At 45.1% G+C, this 16,645-nt stretch overlaps 1 long non-coding RNA gene across 1 annotated transcript; it reads left to right on the forward strand.

Moving 5' to 3' along the window:
- Window positions 1-11,953: 11,953 nt before the first annotated feature.
- On the forward strand, window positions 11,954-14,360 carry LOC138365550 (uncharacterized). The gene is made up of 2 exons (XR_011228936.1): window positions 11,954-13,165; window positions 13,557-14,360. It is a non-coding gene; the product is annotated as an uncharacterized lncRNA (long non-coding RNA).
- The last annotated feature ends 2,285 nt before the right edge of the window (window positions 14,361-16,645 follow it).

The following is a 16,645-nucleotide window of genomic DNA, read 5'->3' on the forward strand; positions in this document are numbered from 1 at the left end:
ACCCTCACCCTCACTCAGCCTCTCACTCGACCCATACATCAGTAGCATCACTGCGGACTCTTTCTCGGTCGCTTTCCAGTCTTGATACACTTCCTGGAGGGTGTCTACCACCCTGGACACATGGGACAGTGTCTCCAACACCACCCTGGACACATGGGACAGTGTCTCCAACACCACCCTGGACACATGGGGACAGTGTCTCCAACACCACCCTGGACACATGGGACAGTGTCTCCAACACCACCCTGGACACATGGGACAGTGTCTCCAACACCACCCTGGACACATGGGGACAGTGTCTCCAACACCACCCTGGACACACGGGGAGAGTGTCTCCAACACCACCCTGGACACATGGGGACAGTGTCTCCAACACCACCCTGGACACATGGGACAGTGTCTCCAACACCACCCTGGACACATGGGGACAGTGTCTCCAACACCACCCTGGACACATGGGGACAGTGTCTCCAACACCACCCTGGACACATGGGACAGTGTCTCCAACACCACCCTGGACACATGGGGACAGTGTCTCCAACACCACCCTGGACACATGGGGACAGTGTCTCCAACACCACCCTGGACACATGGGACAGTGTCTCCAACACCACCCTGGACACATGGGGACAGTGTCTCCAACACCACCCTGGACACATGGGGACAGTGTCTCCAACACCACCCTGGACACATGGGACAGTGTCTCCAACACTACCCTGGACACATGGGGACAGTGTCTCCAACACCACCCTGGACACATGGGACAGTGTCTCCAACACCACCCTGGACACATGGGACAGTGTCTCCAACACCACCCTGGACACATGGGGACAGTGTCTCCAACACCACCCTGGACACATGGGACAGTGTCTCCAACACCACCCTGGACACATGGGACAGTGTCTCCAACACCACCCTGGACACATGGGGACAGTGTCTCCAACACCACCCTGGACACACGGGGAGAGTGTCTCCAGCACCACCCTGGACACATGGGACAGTGTCTCCAGCACCACCCTGGACACATGGGGACAGTGTCTCCAGCACCACCCTGGACACATGGGACAGTGTCTACAGCACCACCCCTGGACACATGGGACAGTGTCTCCAGCACCACCCTGGACACATGGGACAGTGTCTCCAACACCACTCCTGGACACATGGGACAGTGTCTGAGTACTGGCCAGACTCTCTGCCACAAAAGTTTGAATGCCTCACTGCTCACTGCAGTCTGTCACTGGCTAAGAATGTCAGGTCGCTCACGTTGTGATTGCTTCACTGCACTATTCTTACCTTACGACCCTTCCCATCAGGATTGCCCTCGTCGTCGTGGAATGTCTTGCAACAGTAAGCTCTGGAGAAGTTCTGCGAACTCTGCACTGAATGTTCATGCTGTGTTATGAGCCCCAGCTGGCCTCGTGAGAGGTAGTCTACCCACCTGACCGAAGGTAGGGGTCAGGACAAGGAAGTAAATTAAGACTGAAGAGATGAAAGCAGAGGGCAAGCATCTTGCGGAAACCAAGTAAGATGTCGACATTATGGAGGTCGTAAAGCGTCACTCGAGTTGCGAAAGTCGTCAAGGATAGACGTACGTCGGTGCCCTCCTGGGAAGAAAGAAGATTATAGTTCCCGGTTAAGTGTTGGAGTGAAGGCCACTTGTACAAAGTGTGAGGAAGCTGCCGAAATTCAGTGTGGACTCGTCCAAAAATGGGGGAGTGCCCACCACGGCAGGGGCCGACATGCAGATGGGGGGATAGTGGAAGGTGGTATAATTATATGTTATAAATATATTATTAGCAGAACATGTTATTATAGCATGGTAATGGAATTACAGGTTTGTGTATGGAGAAGTTCGTGGAGTAACTTCGCGTCTAAGTGAAGATTATGTGGGAGTAGAACTTCAAGTATAGAGTGGAACTTCAGTGATAGAGTGGGACTTCGAATGTAGTGGAGCTACACATTTTTTGGGTGAAGCCGCACAGAGGAACTTCACAGGCATTGAGTGGGACTTCAAGTAGCAGTAAATTATGAAGAGGCTGCAGGAGTATCTACCTGATTTCGCGGATCCATAGATGGATGTTCTTAGTGGCGGGCCTCAGGGTGTGTAAGAGAGAATTGTATAGACACCAGGATATGTATGAGGGAGTGCTTGAATGTATAGGACATGAGTGATGTAATGTAAGGTGAGAAAGTCATTATGCTCTTGTTGGGGATATTTTATATGCAAGTTACCCAGCCACAAACAGTGAGAAGGCAAAAGACTGAGGGCTGAAATTGAGCAGCAGCCTAGTGCAGTTTATATGGTCAAGAACTGATATTGTATAAGTGGTGCTGGTTTATAGAATCCTATAATACTGTAATGTTGTATTATTTTATCTCGGTGTATTTTCATGTAATAAATGTTTGTCTGTAGATAACTGATTTTTGCTCTGGTGAGGATTTCTAAGAAAAGAGAGAGAGAGAAATGGTTGCAGAGTGGTTAACTGACAGCTGACAGTAATATCATAAAAGGGAATTAGAAGATTATACCAAAACAAGGAGAGTGTGGAGTGAGTCACAGGGTGTGTGTTCATGGGTGAGTCACAGGGTGTGTGTTCATGGGTGAGTCACAGGGTGTGTGTTCATGGGTGAGTCACAGGGTGTGTGTTCATGGGTGAGTCACAGGGTGTGTGTTCATGGGTGAGTCACAGGGTGTGTGTTCATGGGTGAGTCACAGGGTGTGTGTTCATGGGTGAGTCACAGGGTGTGTGTTCATGGGTGAGTCACAGGGTGTGTGTTCATGGGTGAGTCACAGGGTGTGTGTTCATGGGTGAGTCACAGGGTGTGTGTTCATGGGTGAGTCACAGGGTGTGTGTTCATGATAAAAAGGCCAGATTGGAGCCGTTTTTCCACGCAATGATAACTTTGACCCTCTCCACGTATAAGACGATTTCAGGGTAATCCTCCAATATGCACTCCAGTGTCCATTACTGATTGATTGACAACAGCAGCAGTAGTGGTTAATCTTATATTATCAGGGAAGTTGTAAGGGTCTCTGTTCGTTAGAAGATAAGTAAAGTACAGTTTAGTTCAGTTTAAAAAACACCTACTCCTGATTACAGCCACTCTCTTGGTGTCCAAACACGGCCCCAGTCTTCAGTTACTCTTGACTAAACGACGTAAGACCCCTTCTGAAGGTTTGCCAGGTTAGGAGCCAATTTATTTTATTTATTTATTTATGCATATACAAGAAAGTACATTGGGAATGTGAGGATACATAATATGGTAATTACAATCTTGTAAAGCCACTAGTACGCGCAGCGTTTCGGGCAGAAACGGGCATAATTCTAGTATGCAATGCTCCATAGACTGAAGGAAGAGTGAAGTGTCCTACACCAATGAGACGTCTCGCTGCACTTCTCGGTGGTCACGTGACATCGAATCATCTGTTGATTGGCTCCTGCTTTCAGCTTGTTGCCAATTATACCTTTCTTTTACATCAAGGACTCGGCGCCCCCGCCTTCGCTCTTTTTTGGCGGGAAATTCTGTCGAAGTGGTGACGCCACGACTGACATATTAGAAAAATGGTGGATAAGGGGGGGGGAGGTAGCCCCCCCTAATGAGTCTTGAAGCTTTAATATCTTCTAAACTGTGCAGCTTCCACATTTTCCTGCTTGGGCTGAAATGATCCCTGAGCCGTCCTCTACAAGGGTGGGAAAATGGCTTCTCAAGCCGGGAAAGATGCTAATGAAACAGCAATAGTAACAGACGTCACAGTGCCTCATAGTGTGGCACCCAGAGGTCACTACAGTGCCTCATAGTGTGGCACCAGAGGTGACTACAGTGCCTCATAGTGTGGCACCCAGAGGTCACTACAGTGCCTCATAGTGTGGCACCAGAGGTCACTACAGTGCCTCATAGTGTGGCACCAGAGGTCACTACAGTGCCTCATAGTGTGGCACCAGAGGTCACTACAGTGCCTCATAGTGTGGCACCAGAGGTCACTACAGTGCCTCAGGGTGTGGCACCAGAGGTCACTACATCAAGACGTTGAGCATTCTACCATTATAAAAATCCTCCCACACTATCATATAACCTATGTGTAGTTTTTGTATGCAAATTTCGGTGTTTAGCGTCAAATACAGCAAACCAACACGAAAAATCTACACCATTGACAGGTTACTTGATGCCTTGATGGAAGCTGTCACTCACCGGAGTCTTATAATTACCCGGAGACGAGGACGCACCTCCAATCGTCAACAAGAAGACTTTGATTGGGAGTGAAACTCTTCCAGAAAGTGGATCTCAGATAACACTTATCAGTGACTCACGTTGTGGAGCTGAATTATTTCTCTATTCATATGCAGCTTGTTCATTAGTTCGTGAATTAGGTCGCAAGTTCGTGATTTTGGTCACATGTTTGTGAATTAGGTCACGAGTTAGTGGGTTAGGGCACGGGTTAGTGGATTAGGGCACGGGTTAGTGGATTACTTTACGCCTTAGTGGATTAGCTCACTCATTATTCAAGACGGAGACCTACCTAACCTGGTTGAGTGCAGTTGCTGATACGCAGATACATTGTATCTGCGTATACAAATATCTGTGCCTCAATTGTATCTGCGTATACAATTGACACATTGTATCAGTATATCTGTATCGATACATTGTATCTGCGTATACAATTGACACATTGTATCAGTATATCTGTATCGATACATTGTATCTGCGTATACAATTGACACATTGTATCAGTATATCTGTATCGATACATTGTATCTGCGTATACAATTGACACATTGTATCAGTATATCTGTATCGATACATTGTATCTGCGTATACAATTGACACATTGTATCAGTATATCTGTATCGATACATTGTATCTGCGTATACAATTGACACATTGTATCAGTATATCTGTATCGATACATTGTATCTGCGTATACAATTGACACATTGTATCAGTATATCTGTATCGATACATTGTATCTGCGTATACAATTGACACATTGTATCAGTATATCTGTATCGATACATTGTATCTGCGTATACAATTGACACATTGTATCAGTATATCTGTATCGATACATTGTATCTGCGTATACAATTGACACATTGTATCAGTATATCTGTATCGATACATTGTATCTGCGTATACAATTGACACATTGTATCAGTATATCTGTATCGATACATTGTATCTGCGTATACAATTGACACATTGTATCACTATATCTGTATCGATACATTGTATCTGCGTATACAATTGACACATTGTATCAGTATATCTGTATCGATACATTGTATCTGCGTATACAATTGACACATTGTATCACTATATCTGTATCGATACATTGTATCTGCGTATACAATTGACACATTGTATCAGTATATCTGTATCGATACATTGTATCTGCGTATACAATTGACACATTGTATCAGTATATCTGTATCGATACATTGTATCTGCGTATACAATTGACACATTGTATCAGTATATCTGTATCGATACATTGTATCTGCGTATACAATTGACACATTGTATCAGTATATCTGTATCGATACATTGTATCTGCGTATACAATTGACACATTGTATCAGTATATCTGTATCGATACATTGTATCTGCGTATACAATTGACACATTGTATCAGTATATCTGTATACAATTGATACATTGTATCAGTATATCTGTATCGATACATTGTATCTGCGTATACAATTGATACATTGTATCAGTATATCTGTATCGATACATTGTATCTGCGTATACAATTGATACATTGTATCAGTATATCTGTATCGATACATTGTATCTGCGTATACAATTGATACTTTGTATCAGTATATCTGTATCGATACATTGTATCTGCGTATACAATTGATACATTGTATCAGTATATCTGTATCGATACATTGTATCTGCGTATACAATTGATACATTGTATCAGTATATCTGTATCGATACATTGTATCTGCGTATACAATTGATACATTGTATCAGTATATCTGTATCGATACATTGTATCTGCGTATACAATTGATACATTGTATCAGTATATCTGTATCGATACATTGTATCTGCGTATACAATTGATACATTGTATCAGTATATCTGTATCGATACATTCTATCTGCGTATACAATTGATACATTGTATCAGTATATCTGTATCGATACATTGTATCTGCGTATACAATTGATACATTGTATCAGTATATCTGTATCGATACATTGTATCAGTATATCTGTATCGATACATTGTATCTGCGTATACAATTGATACATTGTATCAGTATATCTGTATCGATACATTGTATCTGCGTATACAATTGATACATTGTATCATTATATCTGTATCGATACATTGTATCTGCGTATACAATTGATACATTGTATCAGTATATCTGTATCGATACATTGTATCTGCGTATACAATTGATACATTGTATCAGTATATCTGTATCGATACATTGTATCTGCGTATACAATTGATACATTGTATCAGTATATCTGTATCGATACATTGTATCTGCGTATACAATTGATACATTGTATCAGTATATCTGTATCGATACATTGTATCTGCGTATACAATTGATACATTGTATCAGTATATCTGTATCGATACATTGTATCTGCGTATACAATTGATACATTGTATCAGTATATCTGTATCGATACATTGTATCTGCGTATACAATTGATACATTGTATCAGTATATCTGTATCGATACATTGTATCTGCGTATACAATTGATACATTGTATCAGTATATATGTATCGATACATTGTATCTGCGTATACAATTGATACATTGTATCAGTATATCTGTATCGATACATTGTATCTGCGTATACAATTGATACATTGTATCAGTATATCTGTATCGATACATTGTATCTGCGTATACAATTGATACATTGTATCAGTATATCTGTATCGATACATTGTATCTGCGTATACAATTGATACATTGTATCAATATATCTGTATCGATACATTGTATCTGCGTATACAATTGATACATTGTATCAATATATCTGTATCGATACATTGTATCTGCGTATACAATTGATACATTGTATCAATATATCTGTATCGATACATTGTATCTGCGTATACAATTGATACATTGTATCAATATATCTGTATCGATACATTGTATCTGCGTATACAATTGATACATTGTATCAATATATCTGTATCGATACATTATATCTGCGTATACAATTGATACATTGTATCAATATATCTGTATCGATACATTGTATCTGCGTATTGTTATGATCTCAGCCTGCAGGAGAAACGAGTCTCCCTTCTTGAGAGTTATTCAGCAAGCCTGACCTAACTAGAAGGTCTAGCAAATATTGAGGTGATAACCCATATGAAAAATGGCTGGTTGGATATGTATATCAATTTGAGATTATGGGCAATGAAGAAGAAAATAGATAAATGACTGGCTAGGAGATGTGGACATTTTGCTGGAGGCGTGAGGCTCGCTTCCGGAGGACCTTGACCTCACTTGAGTGCCAGACATCGCAGGGGGAAGCCGCGCTCCGTTTGAGCTCCCGCCAGAAGGGAACCCCTAGTGATATATCTCGCAGAGAAGAGAAGTGTGCGGACGTACCAGCTGTGGAATCGAGCTGGGAACGTTGTGGTCTCAAGTCCTGGTCGACGAGCAGATATTAAATCGCCCAGAAGCATTATTGTGGGCTGTGTGGAGCGCCCTGACCAGACGCCGTCAGAGGAAAAGCGCCCTCGATCAGTTAATCTGTGGTAAGCACGATATACGCCAGTTCATAGTGATCGCTTGTAGTTTGGTCGTGTGCCCAGCGACAGTAGCGATGTTTATTTATAAGTTAGACATGTTTTAATAAGGCAGAAAGCCTGAAATAAGAGAGTGGAGAGGGAGGAGCACGGAGCGACGTCCGTCCCCTCTGAGCGCTGGCGGACGACTGAGGGAGCCTGGCTCCGGATGGAGGAAGACCCTCCCAGCGAGTGAGGACGCCGCCGCCAGGCGAGGTGGAGTATGGACCCGCCCAAAACGGGGGAGTCCACTCTCACTGTATGTAGAGGACAGATAGAGGTTTGAGGCAAGCATATTGTGTGGTTATTTGTGTTTATGTGTTAAAGGGGAACATTTTATTGGAATGTCGATGGGTTGCAGGTTTGTTCTTTGGGGAAGAAGTTGCTGAGAACTTCGAAGCCAGCAGAGGAAGTAGCTGATGAGACTCCAAGGTAGTGAAGCAGAGGACCTCGAGCTGTGAGGAGAAGCAGCAGTGAAGAGGAGTGTCACGTGCTTCTGTAGAGGTGGTGTAGCAGCCAAGAGAGCTGTGGAAGAACCTAACAGAAGGGTGAAGCACCGTAGTTACTCAAGGAAACTTCATGATAGCAGCCTGGAGGAGCTGCAGAGGATCCTGGTAGTGAAGCCCGGAAGAACCTAAGGATATTAGGGTTGTGAACTTCCAGAGGTGGAAGGGGAAGTTCTGGTGGATTACTAGTAGGGAGTTGATAGTGTTTGGTTGTCAGTAGCGTGCAAGACGCAGTGAGAGGTGAGTGACTGTTTGCATTCTTATGTCAAGGAGTGATTTATTCTGAAGCTTAGAGTTGCAGTCGTAGGCTTGATTACCTACAGATGTATGTGCTCGAGGACTGACAGGGATCGATTAATCATTGTTGTGTATCAGTGAACATTTATACTGATATATGTTATTGCATCCAAATGCTGATTTTCTATATATACATTATCTTGCTGATAGTGCAACAGTGTATGTAGGCTTGACCAACTTGAGGAGGTTAATAGTACCAGGTGGTGAACCAGGAGTTGGGATACCACTTGATAAGCTGATAATAGAGTTCTGATGGTATTGGAGTGCAACCTGATTTGGATATTATAGAGTATAGGATTCATTATTATTAGATGTGTGTATGTATCGTGTATGTGCTTCGTTCAGTAAATGTGTTACAATTTGCTGGTGTTTGCCCTTGTCCTAGTGAGGCTTCCCAGGAGGTGGTAAAGAAGGAGAGAGAGAGAGGAAGAACCATGAACCACTGCTGTGGACAGGGTAGGAGGTAATACTGGTAAGTCATAGGGGGATTGAGGAGATCATATCTCATAAGGAGAGAGTGGGGAGTCACAGCGGCTCGAGTGGGTGTGTGCACGTGACAACGAGGCTAAGTGTTGGAGCCGCATCCCCTGAACGTGTGACGTTGAGCCCCTCTCCAAGAGCCAGAAGCGCCAAGGGTGATCTCCTAGTATAAGCACTCTGCCGAGTTGTGGGTTGGGTTGTCCATAGAGAAGGATCAACGACGACAACACCAACCAACCCACAGTCTATATAATAAATTGGGGGCCTGTCCGGGAGAGTGAACTGACACACCCACACCCTGTCCAAGAGTGGATTTGTACACCCTTGCTGAAATAAACTGTGTGACCGCAGGTGTATATTCTCTCTCTTGGGAAGACTCACAGGACAAAGATGGATAAGGTGCAAACGTTTGTGGAGTCAGGCAAGCCTGAGGACTTGGAAGGTTGCACGAGGGATCAATTGAAACAAATAGCAGAAAAATGTGGCATTAGGTTGAAAGCATCTAAAGTAGCTGGGATGAAGGATGAGATCCTGAGACAGTTAAGAGCCAAAAATGAAGCGGCAGAACAAGGAGCCCAAAAAGGAGCTGAAAGTGGAAAAGAGGATGATGGGCAGGATGAAGTGAGATCCCAGGGATCGAGTAGGAGCAGCAAGAGTAGCCGCAGTAGCAGGAGTAGCCGAAATAGGAGCTTGGAGAGATTCCAGTTAGAGCTCCAGATGCAGCAACAACGAGAGGACAAGGAGAGACAGTTCCAGCTGGAGAAGATGAAATTAGAACTCCAGATGAAAAATGAAGCAGAGAAGGAAAAAGAAAAAACCAGACTGGAAATAGAAAAAGAGAAAGCAAGACTAGAGGTCGAAAAAGAAAAAGCCCAGGTCGAAAAAGAAAAAGCCCAGGTCGAAAAAGAAAAAGAGAGAACAAAACAAATGCAGATAGAAGCGAATAGAACCGTGGCTGAACAGAGGATTGAACATGGGTTGCCAGAGAGCACCACCCAGGTATCACACCCACCAGAGGTTAGGGTTAGGGAGAAGGACATTCCCTTGTTTGTTCCCGAAGAGGCAGAGAGCTTCTTCGAGCATTTTGAGAAAGTAGCCAGTATCAAGGAGTGGCCACAGGAGGAATGGGCCCAGCTGGTCCAGTTAAGATTGACCGGTGCAGCCAGGGAGGCATACACCCAATTGTCACTGGAAGAGTGCCAGGATTATGCCACAGTAAAGAGCAGCATATTGCGCTCGTTTCAGTTAACCCCAGAAGCTTATAGGAAGCGCTTCAGAGAGATGATCAAAGTTGGAGCGTGTACGTTTGCTGAGACAGCAAGAGATCTGGAAAGACGATTCCAGAAGTGGATTGAGGCTGCTGGAGTTGGATCTTACGCTGACCTAAAGCAACTGATGGTCATGGAGAAGTTCTTGGAGATGATGCATCCCGAAACAAAGTTCAAGATCCAAGAAGCAGGGATAATGGAGGTGAAAGATGCCGCAGATAGGGCGGATATGATTACTGAAGCATACAAGAGCTTAAGGGAGAACAGAGTGAGAAGCGAGGCGAGACGCAGCAATGGAAGATCCAATGGAGTCTGGGGAGGAAGAAATTATGAAAGACCCAGAAGAGTCTGGGGTGAGAAAAATTTTGATAAATGGGCAGATAAAAGTAAGTACCCTAAAGCTCAGAAGAGTAGGTCGCGCACTTCATCTGAAAGTGAAGATGGAGGAGCTAAACGAGAAACTGATCGGTATCCGGGAAATCAAGAGTCCAGTAAAGCTCCACAGAGTACGAGTAGTACGTCTGGCCCGAGGAACTCCAATACGAGTGGGCAGAGTCAGAGCCGCTTTGGTACATATAGAAGAGATTTTTCCCAGATGAGATGTTACAATTGTAACGGATTGGGTCACGTGATGCGAGATTGTCGGCAGGGCAAGAGAGTTGTGACCCTGGCCATGTGTGACCCCCGAGGTAAATATACTAATGTGTTCCAAGACAAACCACAGAGAGCGAACTTAGTGAACGAGAGGTATAGGCCGTTCATGAGCAAAGGTTGGATCAGAATAGGAGGCCAACCTGAGGTAGAAGTTGGTATCTTAAGAGATACCGGAGCTAATCAGAGCTTGATTACGAGAAGCCTGATTGGGAATGGTCGACGGTTAGCTGGCAGTGGGAAGATGAAAGTATATGGGTTATTGTCTGAGAGTGACATGCCCGTTTGTACTGTCCAGCTAAGGTCGGAATATGTGTCGGCAGAGGTGATGTTGGGAGTGTGCCCCGACATACCTATTCCAGGAGTCCAAGTGATCCTGGGGAATGACTTGTGTGGGACAAAGGTGTTGCCAAGAGTCATAGCGGAGACTGTGCCAGAGGAGTGCCCAGAAGGCCACTGCACGGGTGGGACACCTGAGAGTGTGAACCTGACTGACATCCGAGGAGATGCGTCAGGAGACCGCCAAGCCATTGAGTACCCTGTCTCGGTAGTGATGAAGACAGAGGTGGCCGACGAGGAAGACACTGGAGAAGGTGAGACAGTGTCGATTCAGCCGGTGGAAGATATCGACGTAGATATAGCGTGGCTGTTTGATGAAGATCCAGCCCAGGAAAATGGAGTCTCGGTGAGGTCGAAAGTGAAGATGGCCCAGCCGAAGAAGAATCGTGAGAAGAGAGCGGACCTGAGTAGAGCCCAGGCTGCTGAAATTAAAGGTCGGAAGGCGAATGCAGCTGTGCTGAGTAGGAACGAGGAAAGATGTGGACATACTGAGGACGGGAGTAGAGCGTCACGTTGTCCACGAGCACAGAGGCATAGGGATAGTGGAGTTAAGTTGTTTGAGATGTCAGGAGTCGACATGTTTCACAGAAAACGTGGCGGAGGGATAGTGAAGAAGAGTAATAGCCGGGAAAATGAAAGGAGAAGAGACAGTATGTGTGGAGAGATGCTTACGAGCACACAAGGAGAGGTAAAGCGACATGTATGGTCGAGTGCTGTTGGATGTAGTGCAGTGCTCGAACAAACTTTTAGGGAACGAAGAAGAGTCGAAGGAGAAGAAATGGAGTGGTATAGAAGTGAAAAGTGTAGGAAGAGGATGATGATGCAAGCATGGAGGGATAGAAGAAAGCCGAGGACTCAATGGAAGTCAGACAGGATGAGATCTTGGATAAATGCGGAGACGCAAGGGAGGATCGTCGGTGAAGACGAGGAAGTGAAGTATGATGACAGGAGGCGGAAGTATAACGGCAGTAGATGGAAGTGTGAAGACGACAGAGGAGGTACAGACAGTAGATGTCTGACTCTGGACGGGAAGAGAAGAAGACGAGGAAACGGAGGGTGGAGACAGTAAGTAGAGTGGACCAATGGATTGCAGGCGTCCAAGGAGGACAGCCTAGCCAAGAGGTGCCAGAGAGGTCAAATCGTTTATGAGAAGATCATGTTTCTGGCGAGTTGTGAGCCAGATGTTGCAAGGAGCAACGAACTAATTGTAGACTCCTAAGGGAGTACGTAAGCAGATCAACCGTTCGAACCAATCGGTTGAAGAACGAGACAGTGTGGTGGCGGATGTATTATCCCGAGCTTTGCCACTGGAATAACTCTCAAAAATAAGGGGAGGGGAGTGTTATGATCTCAGCCTGCAGGAGAAACGAGTCTCCCTTCTTGAGAGTTATTCAGCAAGCCTGACCTAACTAGAAGGTCTAGCAAATATTGAGGTGATAACCCATATGAAAAATGGCTGGTTGGATATGTATATCAATTTGAGATTATGGGCAATGAAGAAGAAAATAGATAAATGACTGGCTAGGAGATGTGGACATTTTGCTGGAGGCGTGAGGCTCGCTTCCGGAGGACCTTGACCTCACTTGAGTGCCAGACATCGCAGGGGGAAGCCGCGCTCCGTTTGAGCTCCCGCCAGAAGGGAACCCCTAGTGATATATCTCGCAGAGAAGAGAAGTGTGCGGACGTACCAGCTGTGGAATCGAGCTGGGAACGTTGTGGTCTCAAGTCCTGGTCGACGAGCAGATATTAAATCGCCCAGAAGCATTATTGTGGGCTGTGTGGAGCGCCCTGACCAGACGCCGTCAGAGGAAAAGCGCCCTCGATCAGTTAATCTGTGGTAAGCACGATATACGCCAGTTCATAGTGATCGCTTGTAGTTTGGTCGTGTGCCCAGCGACAGTAGCGATGTTTATTTATAAGTTAGACATGTTTTAATAAGGCAGAAAGCCTGAAATAAGAGAGTGGAGAGGGAGGAGCACGGAGCGACGTCCGTCCCCTCTGAGCGCTGGCGGACGACTGAGGGAGCCTGGCTCCGGATGGAGGAAGACCCTCCCAGCGAGTGAGGACGCCGCCGCCAGGCGAGGTGGAGTATGGACCCGCCCAAAACGGGGGAGTCCACTCTCACTGTATGTAGAGGACAGATAGAGGTTTGAGGCAAGCATATTGTGTGGTTATTTGTGTTTATGTGTTAAAGGGGAACATTTTATTGGAATGTCGATGGGTTGCAGGTTTGTTCTTTGGGGAAGAAGTTGCTGAGAACTTCGAAGCCAGCAGAGGAAGTAGCTGATGAGACTCCAAGGTAGTGAAGCAGAGGACCTCGAGCTGTGAGGAGAAGCAGCAGTGAAGAGGAGTGTCACGTGCTTCTGTAGAGGTGGTGTAGCAGCCAAGAGAGCTGTGGAAGAACCTAACAGAAGGGTGAAGCACCGTAGTTACTCAAGGAAACTTCATGATAGCAGCCTGGAGGAGCTGCAGAGGATCCTGGTAGTGAAGCCCGGAAGAACCTAAGGATATTAGGGTTGTGAACTTCCAGAGGTGGAAGGGGAAGTTCTGGTGGATTACTAGTAGGGAGTTGATAGTGTTTGGTTGTCAGTAGCGTGCAAGACGCAGTGAGAGGTGAGTGACTGTTTGCATTCTTATGTCAAGGAGTGATTTATTCTGAAGCTTAGAGTTGCAGTCGTAGGCTTGATTACCTACAGATGTATGTGCTCGAGGACTGACAGGGATCGATTAATCATTGTTGTGTATCAGTGAACATTTATACTGATATATGTTATTGCATCCAAATGCTGATTTTCTATATATACATTATCTTGCTGATAGTGCAACAGTGTATGTAGGCTTGACCAACTTGAGGAGGTTAATAGTACCAGGTGGTGAACCAGGAGTTGGGATACCACTTGATAAGCTGATAATAGAGTTCTGATGGTATTGGAGTGCAACCTGATTTGGATATTATAGAGTATAGGATTCATTATTATTAGATGTGTGTATGTATCGTGTATGTGCTTCGTTCAGTAAATGTGTTACAATTTGCTGGTGTTTGCCCTTGTCCTAGTGAGGCTTCCCAGGAGGTGGTAAAGAAGGAGAGAGAGAGAGGAAGAACCATGAACCACTGCTGTGGACAGGGTAGGAGGTAATACTGGTAAGTCATAGGGGGATTGAGGAGATCATATCTCATAAGGAGAGAGTGGGGAGTCACAGCGGCTCGAGTGGGTGTGTGCACGTGACAACGAGGCTAAGTGTTGGAGCCGCATCCCCTGAACGTGTGACGTTGAGCCCCTCTCCAAGAGCCAGAAGCGCCAAGGGTGATCTCCTAGTATAAGCACTCTGCCGAGTTGTGGGTTGGGTTGTCCATAGAGAAGGATCAACGACGACAACACCAACCAACCCACAGTCTATATAATAGTATACAATTGATACATTGTATCAATATATCTGTATCGATACATTGTATCTGCGTATACAATTGATACATTGTATCAATATATCTGTATCGATACATTGTATCTGCGTATACAACAATATATTCTTATTAGCCCCAAGGTTTATCTTATTGTTTCATGGGGAACTGGGCCCTCACCAGGATGTGGAGGGCAGCTGACAGCTGGGTGGACAGCGCTTCGGAATTGTAGTCCTGAGGTTCCGGGTTCGATCCCCGGTGGAGGCGGAGACATGTTTCTTTCACCCTGATGGCCCTGTTACCTAGCAGTAAATAGGCACCTGGAAGTTAGACAGCTGCTACGGGCTGCTGCTTCCCCCCGGGGGGGGGGGGGAGGTGTGTGTGTAACAAAAAAGGAGGCCTGGTCGAGGACCGGGCCGCGGGGACGCTAAGCCCCGAAATCATCTCCAGATAACCTCTACGTATGGGTCCAGGCCCAAGTGGGTGGGAAGAGCGTGGGGTATAAATCATGGGTCACGTCTCTCCTGGCCGGTGTGCTCCTCTATTCCTTCAGATTAACGATTACCTGTCTCCTGATGCCAGTCTTCCTGTCGCGTCTCTCAGAATAGTTTCAAGGTAGTTGATGCCATTATAAAGCTCCCCCCCCCCCACCCACTCCCCCCACCCACTCCATTATTCATTTAAGGCTTCCTCCTGCTTGTCCCCCTTCAAGTATTCGTTTTAGTCTTATTGCCTGTGCGTGAGGGATGACACACACACACAGATCACACTAACGTGATGCATCAAATGAACATATCCACAAGGGCCGTGACGAGGATTCGAACCTGCGTCCGTGAGGGATGGTTTGAGTGCTTTGTGTCAAGATGGCAGCGTGTGGGTCTCCATGTGCGGCTCACACGTGGGGACACGTCTTAAGAAAGACTTAAAGACACTCCTGTCTTAAAGCCTTCCTTCGTGGTCTGACAATGTCACACTGTTCATCACGTGGTAATTTCTTTGTCATTTACACACACACTGTCAAAGGAGTCTGGTGGCTGAGTGGACAGGGCTCGGGGTTCGTAGTCCTAGGGACCGGGTTTCGATCTCGGGAGATGGCGGAAAGAAATGAGCAGAGTTTCTTTGATCCCCTGATGCCCCTGTTCACCTAGCAATAAATACGTGCCTGGGAGTTTGATAGCTGCTACGGACTGCTTCCTGGGGATGTGTGTGTGGGGGAAAAAATTATTGATTGACATTTGAGAGGCGGGCCGAAAGAGCCAGAGCTCAAACCCTGCAAGCACAACTAGGTGAATATATATATATATATATATATATATATATATATATATATATATATATATATATATATATATATATATATATATATATATATATATATATATATATACCTCTGGCTGGAAGAAGGGGGACCCATAGCCTCGGAGGAAACCACACATAACGCATTGGAGGGAATGTGGGTCCCCTCCAATACAGTTTCTGTGTGCTTTTCTCCTACCACCCCGTTCCCTTTTTTTCCCCTTTATTGTGTATTTAAAGGTTACAAAACATACAAGACAAATGCCTAAAGGTTATGGATCTCTCTTTTATGGATCTCTCTTTTATGGATAAAAAAATATTTTATTTATATATATATATATATATATATATATATATATATATATATATATATATATATATATATATATATATAGGGACGGCTGCTGAGTTGACAGATTAGCCGTATGAAGGCGCCCAACACGGCTCGCACACTATCATCGGCGTCCTCGACGATCTGCTCGATGAACTTCTTGGTTGTGTGACTAACGTATATCTACAGTGGCTTTAATCAAGTTTTACGACCTTTAATACATTTTCAGTTCGGCATTGTTTTAATGCATAAATTATATCCAGGATATTTCAGCACCTGTTGATGTTGTT

The sequence above is a fragment of the Procambarus clarkii genome, chromosome 17 (assembly GCF_040958095.1).
Source record: "Procambarus clarkii isolate CNS0578487 chromosome 17, FALCON_Pclarkii_2.0, whole genome shotgun sequence".
Classification (NCBI taxonomy): domain Eukaryota; kingdom Metazoa; phylum Arthropoda; class Malacostraca; order Decapoda; family Cambaridae; genus Procambarus; species Procambarus clarkii.